Raw genomic sequence first — 16,773 nt, 5'->3', positions numbered from 1 at the left:
ATAGTCTTTTAATCTTTATAGCTTTGTTATAGTCTGAACATTTGACTATGAGCATGTATTAGTTCATCTATTTTAAAAATTTGTTTTGGGGGGCGCCTGGGTGGCGCAGTCGGCTAAGCGTCCGACTTCAGCCAGGTCACGATCTCGCGGTCCGTGGGTTCGAGCCCCGCGTCAGGCTCTGAGCTGATGGCTCAGAGCCTGGAGCCTGTTTCCGATTCTGTGTCTCTCTCTCTCTCTCTGCCCCTCCCCCGTTCATGCTCTGTCTCTCTCTGTCCCAAAAATAAATAAACGTTGAAAAAAAAATTAAAAAAAAAAATTTGTTTTGGTTTCTACAAAATCTCATGCAAAGTTTGAAGATTTGAGTTTTAGACCATGATAAAATTCTCCCGAGTCAAACAGATGTATTCAAACCTCACATACTACACAGAAATCTATATTGTTTGCACTGTATGCCACATACAATAGATAAAAGAGCACCTAGCTGCATCTTTCTAGGACTGCTGAGACCAGCAATGTCATTTCCACTGTTTAATTTTTCATCCTTCATTATGTGTGGATTACCAACACTGTTCCTCATTTTTTAGGGGTTCTCTTCGATGTTCAAGGTATAATCCTAGGGCTGAAGGAACATAACCTCAAGGTGTATGGTTAAAAGTCAAATAATTCACCTTGTTTAGGGTAGGTATGATTCTATGCATATGGTGATTGAGAGGATAAAATGGAAAGGTTATCTATTCCTAAATTTAGAAATTAGGTCCTGATAGATTGATGGTTGATTTAAATATAACTTCTTGTCAAGCATCTGTTTTTAGAATCAGATTACTATGAGTCTACAGTTTCTTTGAAGCCTCATGGTCTCATATTTCTGTTTGCCTTTGCATCGTTTTCAGAAAATGAAGAGTTTGAAGCTGCAGATTTAATTTTCATTGTTTCATATTTTATATGACACACAGGCCATTTCTTAGAAATATAAGGCGACAAACAAATTGCAGAAGAAATAATTGCCATTATCTCATTGAATCTTAGGTCATTCAAAACTCTCTCCCCCACGCTGAAGATTCATTTGGGAATGCTTTTGTCTCCCCGGCTGCCCACATGCTTTTCTGATTCATCTCTTCTCCAACTTTGCCTTCTTGACCACCCCCAGTGGAGTGCTGTTTTTCATCTTGCTTCATTTGTTTATCTCCGGGGTTTAATTCAACAAACAAAGTGGTTTGGACCAAACTCTGGGCTCTTGTGGGTGTGGATGTGTTCTTTGGTCTCATTTTTAGTTCCAAAAGAAGAATGTTGTTTTTGACCTCTCTGACATTTCCTTGCTGATTTTACTAGGACTTTGATACTAGTAAAGGGTGAGGTTTTTTTCTGAGGAAGTCGTGTTGCTTTTGTTAGCGGTGGTAATGCCTTTTACTGCCTTGTAACTCAAGTTGTGTTCCAGTACAATTGTAAAAGTGTGCCTTAAAAAACAAATTTAAACTGGCAAAAGTAGAAATTCAAGGTTACCATTCTGGAGGAAAGATGCAATTTTTATTATTGATGCAGAAAAGAGGGCTGTACGGTAAAAGGAATTTCAGTCAGATTTAATTGCACCAAGATTTAGGTAATTCACTGCCTACCCCACTCACGTGCTCAGCCACTTCTCCCAACACCCTCTCAAGGTGTACAAGCTACTAGTGTTCCCTCCTCCACCGCCACCACACTCCCCCAAGAACTTTTAGGCCAACTGGCCACAAACTCAGAAATCTACAGGGGCTGGGCAAGTGGTGCAGAAGAATAAGTCTGGCTGTTTAAGAAGACTGGGGGCGCCTGGGTGGCTCAGTTGGTTAAGCATCCAACTTCAGCTTGGGTCATGATCTCATAGTTTGTGGGTTTGAGCTCTGCATGGGACTCTGTGCTGACAGCTCAGAGCCTGGAGCCTGCTTCGGATTCTATGTCTCCTTCTGTTTCTGTCCCTATCCCACTCACGCTTTTTCTCTCAAAAATAAATCAACATTAAAAAAGAAGAAGAAGAAGGAGAAGGAGGAGAAGAAGAAGGAGAAGGAGAAGAAGAAGGAGAAGGAGGAGAAGAAGAAGGATTAGGGGCGCTTGGGTGGCTTGGTTGGTTGAGCATCCAACTCTCGATTTTGGCTCAGGTCATGATCTCATAGTTTGTGCGGTTCGTGAGTTCCAGCTCCCTCTTGGACTCTGCTGACAGCATGGATCCTGCTTGGGGTTCTCTGTTTCCCTCTCTCTTTCTCTGCCCCTCCCCTGCTCGAGTGCATGTTGTCTCTCAAAATAAAGAAACATTAAAAAAAAAGAAGACAGGGTTTAGTGGGGACTTGAGCAAAATGGAAACAGCATGTTTCATCTAGAGAGCATCTCTTTTCAGCATCAGCCAATTGTTGCGATGTGGGAATACACTGCATGTGGTCAGATCTTCCACCTTTTCAATAGAAGCAAGAAATAAAGATTTTTGTGTGACATTTTCAATCTTGTCAACTACTTCAAATAAAACATCAACACAACTTTAGTCCACACCGTGTGTCAGAGGGCTGGCTGTGGCTGTGGGCCACCAGTGTGCACCTTCTGATAACAATGAATGTGTATGAACTTTGGGAGTCCAACAGCAGGGTGCTGATGAAGGCTGTTTCGAAGTCAGGACTGGCACAGACATAATTCCAGCAGTGAATAGGGTACATGGGACTTTGAGGTACCAATCTTCAGTGGTACTGCTGTGTGCTTGTGACAGAGCAATTGGTTGCTAAAAATTACAGCCTGATCTCTTTGAAGCCCCCAGGGCTCTTAGGCAATTCTAGGGAAGGAAATCTCAAGAAGGCGATATTGGAGTCCTGCTAGTAGGCAAGTGGAGATTTGAATAATTAAAGATTAAAAGGAGATATGACCATATTTGAACCCCATGCTGCTGAAGTGGTTTATACTGGTTACATTTTTTTTTAATGTTTATTTATTTTTGAGAGAGAGAGAGGGAGAGAGAGAGTGAGCACAAGCAGAGGAGGGCAGAGAGAGAGGGAGACACAGAATCTGAAGCAGGCTCCAGACTCTGAAATGTCAGCACAGAGCCCTACACAGAACTTGAACTCATGCACCGTGAGATCATGACTTGAGCTGAAGTCAGGTGCTGAACTGACTGAGCTACCCAGGCGCCCCTGGTTTATACTGGTCAATCTAACTGAAAACATCAATTGAAAAATCCAAAAGTTAGAATTTTGGAAAGGAGTCACATTTCTGAAGTTATTATTAGGCATTGAGAACAATTATATGGCTGTTTGGGATGATAATAATATTCATAATAATAAATGGTAATAATATCGGTTGTCATTTATTGAGTACTTACCATATGCCAGGCACAGTGCAAGTATATTCACATGTACTAACTTATCTAATACAGCAACCTTATAAAGTAGGTTCTACTATTACCTCCATTTGCTAGATGAGGAAACTGAGGCACAGAGAGGTGAAGTAACATGCCCAAGGACACCAGATATGTTATACCAATAAGGAATGTTCACTTTGCATTGGATCCCTAGGATTGGTTTAAAATGCTGTCACTTTTTTTTTTTAACAGTTTGTAAACCTACTCACCAAAAAGTTCTAGCTGTCTTAACCATTTTCATCTCTCCATATTCCTTTCTGTTCTTCATTACTGTGTATGCATTATTCTAAAATATGTTAGGGTTTACTGTTTCCCTAAGTTATGGTTTGTCTTTCTGCGGTTGTATACTACCTCCCCCCAGTACTTATCTACAAACTTTGCTCTTAATGCCATTTTTATTAATTAAAAAATAGCATATGTTTATCCTAGAAATTTTGTAAAATACAAACATATGTGAAAAAATAGCTCCTAAAACCATCATCCGCAGAAAAGAATGGTTCACTTTATGTGGGATTCTTTCCATTCTTTTGTATGTTCATATAGTCAATTGTAAGACTATAAATATGTTGCTAATTATTTTTACCAAATATAAATCATATATACACATAACTATAGCTTTACTTTTTTTAGTTAATGTTTATCATGAGTGGTTTCCCATGGCTCTACTTTCAAAAACATTTTTATTTTTTTAAATGACTACATAGAATTGTATCATATGAGTTTACCAGATTTTATTTTTAGAATTTTCATGCTGTTAGATGATTAAATATTTTTAAAATGTTCACTCTTGCAGATAACATAGAACGAATGTTTTGAACATAAGTCTTTGACCATATTTGTCGATATTTCCTTAGAATAAATTCCTCCCAGTAAAATCAGTTGGTCAAAGCCTCTAAATACATGTTGCTAAGTTGCCTGTCAGAATGTTGGGCCACTTCACATGCCACTAACTCCGTCAGTTTTTAAGATCTTCATTTTTCCATCATTTTCCTCTTAACCTCCAATTTTAATTCTTTAGATGTCTTAGGACTAGACCCTCAATTTAGCCTTTTCCCCCTCATCGTAGTATGTGTCCAGGACTTCCCATGCCCGGCGGTAAGTAGGCAGATGTGGGAGCTTCCTCTGAGCTCTGCTGGCTGATGGAGTCCATCAAGAGGAAACCAGCTTTAGGGTCAGCTCTGTGGGAAGCCCCAGGCCTCTGGGAAAGGAGCCCATTTCCCACTAATTTACAACTTGTGGGTGGCTCTGCACGTGTAGGTTTCTGGGACAAGTAACTAGCTAAGAAATGGCTTGGGTTTCACTGGACAGCATCAGTCACCAGAAGTGCTCCCACGGCGTGGTCACTGCACAACATCTGGACAGTCTTTGAGGAGACAAAAACATTTGTTCTGCCTGGATAATTTCAGAGAGGCTATGAAGGCTACTGGGGCAAGGACAGGTCAAACCAATACAAGGCCACCAAGGGGTCAACAGAGGGAAGACCATGTGCTCCTTAAGGAGTCATCCCCAAAATGCTGAAGGGGAAAAAGAGAGGCTTGCCTCTCTAGGGGATTAAGAGAAAAGGGAAATGTGGAACATTTTCTAGGATTTCTTTGCTTTTAATGACTTATTCTCTTACTAATATATCAGAGAGAAGGAAAGTTCCTGGCTAAGAAATAAAACAGTCCTTCATCCCAGAAATCACACCAGGAATATGAATTCTTAACAGGTGTCAGAAAAGCACACTGAATAAGGAGAGAAGAATGCAGATACATCACTTCGGTTATAATAAATGCTTGATTTCTTTTAATCCCCAGAGTCCAATTATTTTCTTTCCAAACTTAAGAGCAGTGTCTGCCCTCTGAATCAATTGTTACACTTACTAATGGATCTGAGCTGACTGTATTATTTGCCTATTAATTTGAGTACTTAAAAAATATCTATCTTTAACAATTTTCTCTCCCTCTCTTTCATCTACCGTGTGTCCCACACCTTTCCATCTAATGAAGGGTTTTCTATACCCTTTCTCTTCTCTGTCCTTTTGGCCTCCTGCTTGTAGAATCAGCACAAAAGAGTTAATAATTTAACCCCATCCATCTTCTCCAATACTACTCTTACACAGGAGGACAGGGGTGCTTCCACACAATGTGAGAAGGGCTTCCACACAATGGGAAGCTGCAGAAGCAGAGACAGGGAAAGTTTGTGGAAGGGGGGATGGGTAGAAGTGAGATAGGGATGGGGGATGGAGGAGGAAGCAGGGTCTACAATTAGGCTGCAAAGGCTTTCAGAAGTCATGTTTGCAAAGGTCTTAGTAGGTTTTCTTAAGGAATTTTGAGGGTGTTTTGTTCTTTGTAAGCAATGTAGAACCATAGGAAACTTTGAGGGGAGGGGAAGATATGGTTAGACAGTTTTTATGTTGGTTTGATTGGCTTTCTTTCTCCCCAGGCAAAAATGACTCCATTGTGGTAGGAAAGATAAATAGGAAGGGGAAGAATCTAAAGGCAGGAAAAACAGGTTGGAGGTTACTGCAAAATTGAAGCCTAGTCCTTTGGCTTGGACTTAGGGGGATGGAGAGGAAGAGACAGATTTAAGAGTTCAGTTGACCTGACTTTGGTGCTTTTTAGAATGACAAGAGAAAGACAGAGAGATGGAAAGTTAAGCAAGTGTGACTATGATTTCCCATAGTCCACGAATGGATGATGACATCATTTAATGACATAAAAAAATGCAGATGGAGAAGGGCGATTTAAAAGCAAGATAGGAAGATTGGTTTGGGATTTACTTGCAGAATGTCCTGTACAGTGTTGTGCAGGTGTTAACATCTTGCTTTCCAAAAGCAGAAAGGAAAGGAAAGGAAAGGAAAGGAAAGGAAAGGAAAGGAAAGGAAAGGAAAGGAAAGGAAAGGAAAAAGAAAGCCCTGATTATATCAGATTTCCCATGGTGTAAATGTTCCCACCATTGGCCGATTTTCAGCCAGTCCCATGGAAGTCACTTATTGCAGAGTTGGGAAGAATATACACAGTCAGCTCTTCTGAGCTGGACTGGGCAGACTTTAGCATGCTGTTGGTCCTGCTGGATACTCTACCAATGCATTAGGGAGCATAGTCCAGGAGCTCAGCAAGGAGATGAGCGCTGGAGAGATGCGGTTTAAGTGAAGCCAAGGGAGTAAAGCATGTTGAAATAAAAAGAGAAAACCAGTATTAGGAGACATCTGTATAAGGAAAGAGGAGTCAGAAGAAGAGCGGTTAAAGAGGCAGGAGAGTCAAAAGAGAACCAGATTCATGAAATACAAGAGAAGAACTAGTTTCAGGAAGGAAGGTGTGGTTAATAGTGTCAAGTACCAGAGATCAGGTAGCCTAAGAACTTAAAGGAGGTCATTAGCATTACCAGTTAAGCAGTCTTTCTGTGTTTGAGACATGTTTTTGTTTTTCTAAATATATGTTAAAAATATGTTGTAATGATAAAAAAGAAAACAGATATGCTTCTTCCTTTTTTTTTTTTTTTTTTAAGGAGATAATTAATGAATTTGGACAGAACACACCCAGTGGTAGAAGTGAGGGGTTACCTGAAGTGGGCTGGAGAGTTTGAATAAAAGGGAGGGAGTAGAAATGAAATCTTCCTAGCAGTTTGGCTATTAAAGGAAGGAGAGCTCGAAGGATGGCATATTGGAAGGATGGCTTTTAAAAAGAATTATGTGTCATTGATCAACTAGTAATTCAGAGGAATATATCTGTCTATAATCCAGGCTAACTTGCTGATCCCAGTGACAGGCGGAACAAACATCTTACTCAAGTCCAGAGGCAGTAATGGTTTTGAATTTTGCTTAAGTGTCAATAGGAGTCACATTAATACAGAGGGCATTGCATTGGTCCGATTAAATTGAATTTGTAGATATCCAGAGCCTATGTGATTCATGGTTTACTCCATAGGTAATGGTGGTATTCCTTGTATTTTTTTTAATTTGAATATTGATTGCTTGATAATTTGTTTGTGTCTGTGTATTGGAATGAAACTGACTCAGTTATGAACTGTAGGTCCTTTTATTCCTCCTTAAGTGAAAATAATTACCTATATTTTCCCCTTTGAGGCACCTCTTATTCTCCAGGAATTCTAAAAAAATTCAGCTATTAGGTCTTAATTGTAGTACATTCAGCCTGAAAAGTTGTTTTTAGAATACTTTATTTTTTATTCTTCACTGGCTTCCTCTGATACTCTATTTTTCAGAGCTTCCCAAGGAAACCAAAGAGTGTGCATACCAACCCAAACACATGTGTAGTGAAAATCATTTATATTTTAAACACTGTGTACATGTACATTTATGTAGACCAGTTAATAGATATTAGACATCAAAGCAACATCGAAGCGAAGCCTTTTAGGTAATCCCTAACTCAAAAGTCTCAATAGAGTGATAAAAGTGAGCTTCTCTGTAGCTCCCTGACCTCTAGCAGGGTCTCCAAGGCCACAGCTGCCTGAAGGGCAATTCTGTAATTAGAAGATGCCAGGGTGATCTCAGAATAGAACTTCAAGCCACCTGGGCGGCATTTACAGAATCAGCTTCTCTGGAGCAACAGCAACAAAGAAGGGCCTTCCTACAATATTTGGAAAGAGTCACCTCAGGTGGGGACTTGAGTTTTGATGTTGGTGTTAGCAGGAATCAGAAGAGTTGGAGAAAAGCTCCCTGAAGCATTCTGAGGAACAAATCAACCCACAATATTCAAGGGAGAGGATTCACATTTGCAGACTTTGTCAAGGGACACATTCTTTTATACTCTCACTTTTGGAATTCAATATTTTTTGTCATATGAACCTATGACACTTGTAAAGTATGGGCTTGATGTCAGCAGACCTACATTCTTGTGTCATCTGGCTAAATCATTTAGCCTCTTTGGGGCTCGGGATCTTTTATTGGTAGAAATCAACAAGACTAATAAACATGCTTCAACCGTTACAGTGCATTCATGTATTCATTGCAGGGGTGAGCAGAGTCTTGACTCCACAAGTTGTTCTTAGTTAAAAATGATCACGTTTGGTGTTGGAGCCATAGACTGATGTATTTAATTTAAAATCGATGACTGTCTTCTCTCTGAGGCTTTTCTTCTTCTTGGTCTCATCTCCTTTCTCCAGCATCCTATCTTTGTCTTGTGTGGGATTTATTGTCATTCATACCCCAGTAGAACAATCTAAAGTATTACTTTAATAGGGATTCTTTTGGGAACCCTAGCCTTCAAAATTCCAAAAAACAATGATTTTGGTGGTGGGATTTTAAGCACAGTGGTAAGTGGGTGGAGGGTGGGGGGTGAGGCAGGAAATGGGCAGTCAGGGAGACCTAACCACTCCCCTGATCATAGTTGGAATGGCATCACCTCCTCCAGGAGCTTTCCTTTATATCTAGAGGGTCAGAGAGATTACTTTTAACTCTTTGTGCGACCTGGAGTTTTACAAGTTTGGCATGGGAAAAACCTAACAGGCCATGGCTGGTATCTGAAAATGACATTAATAGTCAGCTAATAATACCCTCTTTGTTTAGAGTGCCATTCTTTCAAGGGAGTCAAATGAACAAAATTCACTTTCAGAAAACCCCTGTGAGGCAGAGAGAGCATACATATTGTCTTTATTTTACAGATGAAGAAATGGAGTCAGAAAGTTGCACATCATGTGCTCAAGCCAAATTTGACCCAGAACCTAGTCTCTTAGCCAGGGTTATCCCTTGAACTAAGGCAAGATGCTCCTGGGCCCTGGGCTTCAGAAGGTGTGGTTCTGGCCCTTCTCAAACTTCAACCCTTCCTAAAGGGTGAGCAGTCCACAGGGTCAAGGTGTCCATGCCACTGGAATTATAAATACCTGGGACCCAAGAATTCCTTGCCATAGGGCCCCTAAGTGCATGTCCAGGGCCTGCGTGGGCCTCCTCACTGGATCTGTTCCTAGTGTTGACAGAACCACTGATGCGTGTACCTGCCCAAGTTGTGGCCTGACTGTAGCATAGTGTGGTATAGTGTGGAGAGGGCATGTGCAGCTGAGGTCCACATGCACACACTGAAGGTTCCTCTGGAATATGATAGAGTTGGGGGTGGGGAAGAGAGAAAAAGGGTTTGGGGGTCCCCTGTCCCACTCTACCACATTCTTGACAAAACTCAGATCAAACTGAGGAGTTTGAATGTGAACCTACCCTTCCAGGTTGCTTCCAGGTAGGAGACCTTTATTTTGTAGTTTGTTGGGTTCAATTATGACTCAAATATGTACACAAAGTATGTGGACCTCCATTTGTACTTTTGCCTCTGTCCCCCAAATGTTATGGGTGGTCTTGCTTCTGATTGTCAAAGCAGAAGCCAGAGGAGGAAGTTGAACTGGAATGGTTATATAATTTCACACAACTGCGATTCTCTGGCTGCACTTTGCAAATCTGTAGAAACCAAAATACAAGTCCCATGTATTTATCACTGGGACTCTGACTATTATAATGAAAATAAAAAGGGGACTGGTTCTTTTTTTTTTTTTTTTTTTTTTTGTGGCTTCCCACCTCCCCCAGTTTGCGAAAAGAAGGAGCAATAGGCTTTCATTGGCCCTCCCAGGACCTGGGAGGCACAGGCGGGGGAATCCCAAAGGCAATAAATAAGTCGCCTATTGAATACCAAAGTCAGGGTTTGTGGTGGAAAACAAAAACTGCTAATTAGCCAGAGGACTGTCCATCTTCTCCCACACCCCTGGCATTTGAAAGGAAAGGCTAGGGGATGCTGTTCTGAGGGGTTGCAGCCCCCAATCCCTCTGACTGGGTAAAGTAACAAAGGGAAAAAAGTGCTGAAAGCAGGAGTTTAGAGGAAGCGATTTTCACTAGTGCTATTTGCCGCTGGGAACGTGGAAGAGACCATCTCTGGCTCAGCCGCAGGCCCCAGGGTTCCTTCTCGTCCTAGGCTGGCAGGCCCGGACGGGGCAGGGGGCGCTCACCCAGGACCTGCTAGGCCCGCAGCAACTCCCACCTCCCGCCCTCGGCCCCCAGGCATGCAGAGAGCCGCAGGACGTCGCCCGTTTAAGGGGCGGGGCGCGGCTCCACGTGCTTTCTGCTGAGTGACTGAACTACATAAACAGAGGCCGGGGAAGGGGGCGGGGAAGGAGGGAGAGAACAGGCTTTGACCGATAGTAACCCTGGCGCTCAGCGCAGCCGAATCTATAAAAGGAACTAGTCGCGGCAAAACCCCGGTAATTCCGAGGGAGAGTGAGTGGCGCCGGGATCCGCCGAGCCCAGCGGACACCTCTCTCCTCGGGCGCAGGTGGGCAGGGCAGGGGGGGCGCCGCTGGACCGGCGCTGCCAGAACCAATTTTTCGGGGCGCTTTGCTCCTCTTTTTTCCCCCTTTTCCCTTCTCCGGAAGGGTTTTTCAAGGGGTGGGGGAAAAGACGCACACACAAAAGTGGAAAACAGGTAAGAGGTTCTCTAGTGACCTGGGCGTTATTGTTTTGTTTCGGGGCGGAAGAGGCTCTGGGAGGCGCTGAGTTTCGGGGACCAGTCTGAACCCCCACTTCTTGCAACCCAAATGGAGCGGGGGCGGCGTAAATGGAGAGGACGTCCTAGGACAAGCTCTGGCGACCCGAAGACGCGGCGCTACTGCGCACGGGGTTCGCCCGGCGGTGGAGCCGGGGGAATCATCTCCGGGCGTGGAGACCCGGGCGCAGTACCGCGGGCGCAGTGGGATGGAGGGTTCTGGTTGGGCCGGGGGCGCCGCTGCCGGGGCGGAGGGAGCGGGGGTTGGAGAGTAGTCTCAGCACCCAGCGCTTCTCTTTGTTCTGAAGAGCCTGAGCCGGCTGGAAACCTCCGTTTGTGGGTCGGCCGGCGCCCACCGGGACAAATGGCAGCACTGAGTCCCCGCTCCGTTCTTGAAGGAGCTGGTCTGAGTTGGGCTCTGATCTGGGGATCCGCCCCGTGCGCCCCCGGACTGGAGCGGCGCGTTCTTGTTCCCCAAGAACTCGGCTGGGTGGTGTCCCAAACGGGGTCTGTAGCGCTACTGATCAACTCGAGGCCTCGGAGGCTTTGTTTGACCCCGGGGGTCCTGCTTCTGGCCTTCGTTTGCGCACCCCAGCTGGTGTGCCTGGCGCAGCGGGGGGGGACGCGGTTTTGTTTTGTTTTTTTAAACTCGAAAGACTTAGAAGAAGAGCCGGAGGAAACCTGGAGGTGATGTGCCCATTCTCCCCACCCCCATCCTTCTCCCTGCAGTTTAGTCTCTCGGGGCTGCCTCAGGCAGGGCACGGATGGGGAAGCTGGGGCGAGATGGTGCCGCGGAATGACCGGGAGTAACCCCGGAGGGCGGTGCAGAACTCCATGCTCCGCCGCGGGGCTGGGCTCCGCGGTGGGGGAGGGTGGGCTGCGCTTGGGCCGCCCGTGGCCTGGGGGCAATGGTGCAGCGCCTCCTGGCCGACTGGCCTGGGAATCAACCCTTTGGCGGGAGGGGGCTCGGGCTTCACAAAGCGTTATGGTTTGCCGGTTCCGACTAAGATCCGGTGAAGACGGGTGGTTGCAGACTGGGAGGAATCCCGGGAGAGCAGGCGAAAAGGCCGTCTGGTTGTTTTTTTATCAGAATGTTTCCCGATTCCCAGACCTTTGTTACCGGAGAAGGTTCTTGGCGTGGGTCGGTTTCATGGTTGTGTGTAGGTGTCTCTTTTTCAGCATTTATCTTATAGAAGGAAATAAACAAGGTGTGTGTGTGTGTGTGTGTGTGTGTGTGTGTGTGTGTGTGTGTATGTGTGAGGGAGAGAGAGAGAGAGAGAGAGAGAGAGAGAGGAGAGAGAGAGAAGCGTCTGGCACTGGAAGTAATTGGCTCTTGTCTTTTGCAGCATTGATACCGTCAGCTTTTAAAATCCGAGTATTATTTAGTGACACCTCACAAAGTGAATGGGTGGTATATACATTTACATAAAAGAGGACAAATAAAAGAGGACAAATTTGATATTTTAAAAGTTACTTGGTGATGAAAATCAGCAAGTCACTTTTTAAGGCCCAGTCTCCCTCCCCGTCTCCCCCAAAGGACACCTTACCAAAATTTCCAAGTTCAAAAGCAGTTTTACTGGTTGTTTTAACAATGATTTGGGACCCAAACCTAAGTTTTGATCTTCTTTTTAGACAGAGCTTTTCAGACAGTCCCTCATTTCTCATCTCCCCTTTTATTTCAGCCCATTTTTCTCATACTTACCACAAAAATAATGAAGGCTTTCTGTTGTTTGAATCATGCCCTGAAGACACTTCTCCCAAATCAAAGAAAGTGTGAAAGCAATGGAGAATGTTCTGGGGTAGAACCTCTTCAGATAGTATAATAATTTATTAGTACAAAGTTTCCATTGTCAGCCTCTTCCCTAACTGCTCCTATAAAGCAAATAATTCATGATAGAGAGTTTAAAAAAAAACTGTTGGTCACGCAGAGCAAATTGGTATCTACTTGAAAGAAAGCAGTAGGATCAGAGTGACCACGCTTAATGAGTACCACAGTCCATTTAAGAGACAAAGAATTGCTATTCTAGTAAGAGTAATTCCCTTGCAAGGACAAGCCTCATGTTCTAGAACGACATATCTTGATTTTGGAGGTGACACCTGTGTAATGTGTGTCTGCCCTCCTCCTGAGCATTTGAGATCTCAAGTCATAAATATTTCAGTTTACATTGAAATAGAGGCCTCTGATGGACACATCTTTGACTTAGGGCATATTTACAGTTCATATGAGATAATGGTCAGTCTAGGATTGAAAAAGGATAATTAGGACTTGGCTGTTTTCAACTTCCGCTGTAGGAAGTCTCAGTGCTTACATTATTAAAAATGAATGAAACTCAGCAACACAGTTTTTTGTTTTCTGTTTTTGTTTTTAATTACCTTCTGTAGATATTTACCTTATATGGGGAGAAGTTGGAATATTTTTCCATCCAAAAAAAAGTTTTTAGGGATCTATCCTCCCATGAACCAAGTTACTTATGCTATGTTCATAGTGATTGCAAATTGTTAATATCTTTGCTACTTCAATTTTTAGCTCCTAAAGTAATTAAGCGGACATTACTGTAGACTCTTTAATTGTGAACGTTTTGGATATCTAGAAATTACCAGAGACGTGGTTTTTTGTTTCTAAAATACTCTCAAATCCAAATGCATTTTTATTTACTGTCTGGATGTCAAAGAAATAATGCAAGTAAAATGCTCTATATGGCCATTATTCCAGCATCAAAGTTTAAATGATCTTTCTGAAAATTTGTTTTATTTAACTATTCTGGGAGAGGGTCTACATGAAAAACTGAGACCCTCTTCATATCTGCATGTGGGAATCATCGTAAATGCCAGAGTTATTGTAATGTTTATTTCATAGGTGCTTATTAAATAGCACCATGTGCCAAGCACTCTTCCAAATGCTTTTCAAATACTAATTGAATCTCTGCAACAAACCTATTTATCATCCCTGTTTTGCAGATTAAGAAACTGAAGGGTGAACTACCTTGTCTGTCCCTGGCCACACATCTTGCAAGTGGCAAGACTAAGATTTGAACCCAGCCAGTGAACCCCAGAGTACTTTAGATCCCACACTAAGCTTTGAGGTGGTACAATTTCAGCTGCTGTAAGCAGAGGACTCTCTGAGAATGCTCACTGTATTTATGGTACATTCATCTGCTATAGCCCTTATCAGAATCTGCAGCCTGTATCATATTTCCCTTGTTGCTGTGAGTGGGCCAGCCAAATTCTCAGCTTAGGATCTTGGTTGCATAGGGATTGCAACACCGTGGAAAGAACAGACAATAACATTAATTCTTTTCTTGGTTTTAAAATGAAAATTTTACTATTGCTTCAGTCAGATATTTGTGAGTAGGTCTACGATGTCAAAATGTTTTCCTGTGTAATACATCTAAAATGGAATGGCAGAGTGTTTGGCTGTAAAAGTATAAGGAACAAAAAGACAAAGGCAAGAGAAGTGTTAATTTAGCCGTCAGTCTTAACTTTGGTGAATTTTTTTTTTCTGTTGGTTATAAAACAATACAATTTCTGCTTGTACTATCCTTAATTATGTTGTGGACCTATTTGAAATAAGCTATTTCTCTGTTCCTGCCATTACTGTCTAGGAATCAGATTTAGCCGTTTCGTATGGCATCCTTCTCAGAAAGTAAATACAGTTTCAAAGTCGGCTTTATGAAAGTGAAATAGGATGGGAAACTGGTTTTCCTATTATTACAGCAAATTAGAAATCAGTTCTTAGAAAACATTTCTACTTAGTTAGAAGAAGTTTCACTTATTGTTCATTTACTGCATCCTGGATGTTGTCCTGGATGTTGTTTTAAGCATTTTGCATGATGTTTCAGTTTGTTCTCATGAGAAGCACAGGTTGTGGATACTATTATTATCTTTATTTTACAGATGGGGAGACTGAGATATAGACAGGTTAAGGAGCCTGATCACAGAGTTTGTAAGTAGTGAAGCTGAGGTTGTAACCCCGGGCAGTTTAGTTTCCATGAATTTGCCAATATCAGAATCAGGACTTTGTCAGGATATCCAAGTTTTGACAAAAGAAATACTAGCAAACGACAAAGAGTGATTCCTTTTCATTTGGATATTTTTACCTAAAAATAGTTCCCTGGTAGATAACCAGCATAGATGTTGTTAGAGAGGTACATTTAGAAATGTTTTAAACCACAGAATGAAAAGCTCATGTGTAAAATTGTCTTCGGATAGAGCTTTCCGTTACTTTGCATTCCGTTAAGATAATAAACTATATTAAGGCAAAGAGCATTTATGGGAACAGTGAATGGCAGGTGCATCACATGTAGTTCCTGGAACAAAATAAAGTTTGAAATCCTGTCTTTTTACATTTTGAAAGCTCAATTTCAGACCTGATTGGAATGCCATCCCTCTCATGAACTCTTGGATTCACTCCTCCCTGCTAACACTGAGTGACAATTATCCCCTTCTTTTTTACTTCCGTAAGATTAGATTACTGCACTATTCATGTCATGTATTTAATTGTTTTTTTGGTTTTAGTTAACATGTATTTGTATTCCTCTTGAGTGTACGGTTCTCCTCAAGGAGGTCTTTGATTCATTCTCCCAGTCCTTAATTCAACCCCTTTGATATGAAAGGGGTTCAATAAAAGCTGACTTGAACGAATCAAAGAGAATGGGAAACTAATTTTTGTTTGCTATAGTCTAAAAAACAAATTATAATGATGGGATAATCACAGAAAAGCCTTAGAAATAGAAATATATGTGAAGTTTTTGTAGTTAGGTTTGTGATAAAGATTGAGACATTTTTACTCAATTTAGGTCAGCTCACTTTTTGTAGAACAAACAATTGTGATTCCATTCATTTCATTTTTTTAAAGTTTGTTTTGAGAAAAGTGAGAGAGAGTGGGGGAGGGGCAGAGAGAGGGAGAGACAGAATCCCAAGCAATCCCAAGAACCATGAGATCATGACCTGAGCAGAGATCAAGAATAGGACACTTAACTGACTGAGCCAGTCAGGGGCCCAATCAATTTCATTTCTTTTTGAGGCAGCTGTGATTTGAGAAAATGTTATCATCTATGACCTTTCACTTTAAAGCACTTTGATTTGCACATTAATTAATTTTTTAAAATAAGAATGAGATAATTCACTAAGTAATATAGAATTTAAATACTTTTTAAAAAACCAAAACAACCTTGTATGCATAGGATCTGTTCTTTTATTCATTCTGTGTGTGTGTGTGTGTGTGTATTTGTTTAAAACTCTCCAGCATTTTCTATGCCAAATTCAACTTCCAAGAAGCATTTGGAAGCCAAAACATTTTATCTGGCTAGTCTTGAAGTCCAGATGTTTTATGATAACTGGTATTTAGTATGGGACAGTTCCCAGAAAGAATTTTATATGCATAACCAATATCAGAGGTCATCATTTATTGGGAGAGGATTTTTTAAATGTTTGTTTATTTAAAATTGAAAAAATGTTTTTATTTATTTTTGAGAGACAGAGGCAGAGCACGAGTGGGGGAGGGGTAGAGAAAGAAGGAGACACAGAATCTGAAGCAGGCTGCAGGCTCTGAGCTGTCAGCACAGAGCCTGACATGGGGCTCAAACTCATGAACCTGCAAGATCTTGACTGGAGCCCAAGCCAGAGGCTTAACTGACTTGAGCCACCCACATGCCCCTATGGGGAGAGGATTTTTAATAATCTCGAGTATATGATGAAATCAATGGATTCTCTCTTCAGAAAAAATATACATAGACATGTACACTCCAAGTTTTATGTGTAATTACATGTAATTTTGCATAGAATTATATTGTTTACATATAATTTCAGAAATCATGGCTCTTTAGTGAATTTCTGAAATTATATGTAAAAAATATAATGACTTTGGGCAAGTCATTTTACTTTTCCAAGATTTAGGTCCCTGCTTTACAAAATGAAAGAGGAGGAAGTGCATGACTTTTAAAGAGCCCT

The 16,773-nt window shown here is 41.9% G+C and overlaps 1 protein-coding gene across 4 annotated transcripts in view; it reads left to right on the top strand.

The window, feature by feature from the left end:
* Positions 1 to 16,773, top strand: part of ABCA1 (ATP binding cassette subfamily A member 1) — a 325,465-nt gene that overhangs the window by 181,693 nt on the left and 126,999 nt on the right. Inside the window, exon 1 of one of the 4 annotated variants that reach the window (XM_019816257.3) lies at positions 10,468 to 10,614. The exons of 1 other annotated variant lie outside the window; for it this stretch is intronic. The gene's annotated coding sequence lies outside the window, so the exon portion shown is untranslated. Of the gene's footprint in view, positions 1 to 10,467; positions 10,765 to 16,773 lie in introns of those variants that run through there. 2 more of the 4 variants (XM_019816256.3, XM_011288524.4) reach the window with 2 other exon arrangements.

The sequence above is a fragment of the Felis catus genome, chromosome D4 (assembly GCF_018350175.1).
Source record: "Felis catus isolate Fca126 chromosome D4, F.catus_Fca126_mat1.0, whole genome shotgun sequence".
Lineage (NCBI taxonomy): Eukaryota > Metazoa > Chordata > Mammalia > Carnivora > Felidae > Felis > Felis catus.
The sequence above is the reverse complement of the archived record's forward strand: the minus strand, read 5'-3'. Positions and strand labels throughout refer to the sequence as shown.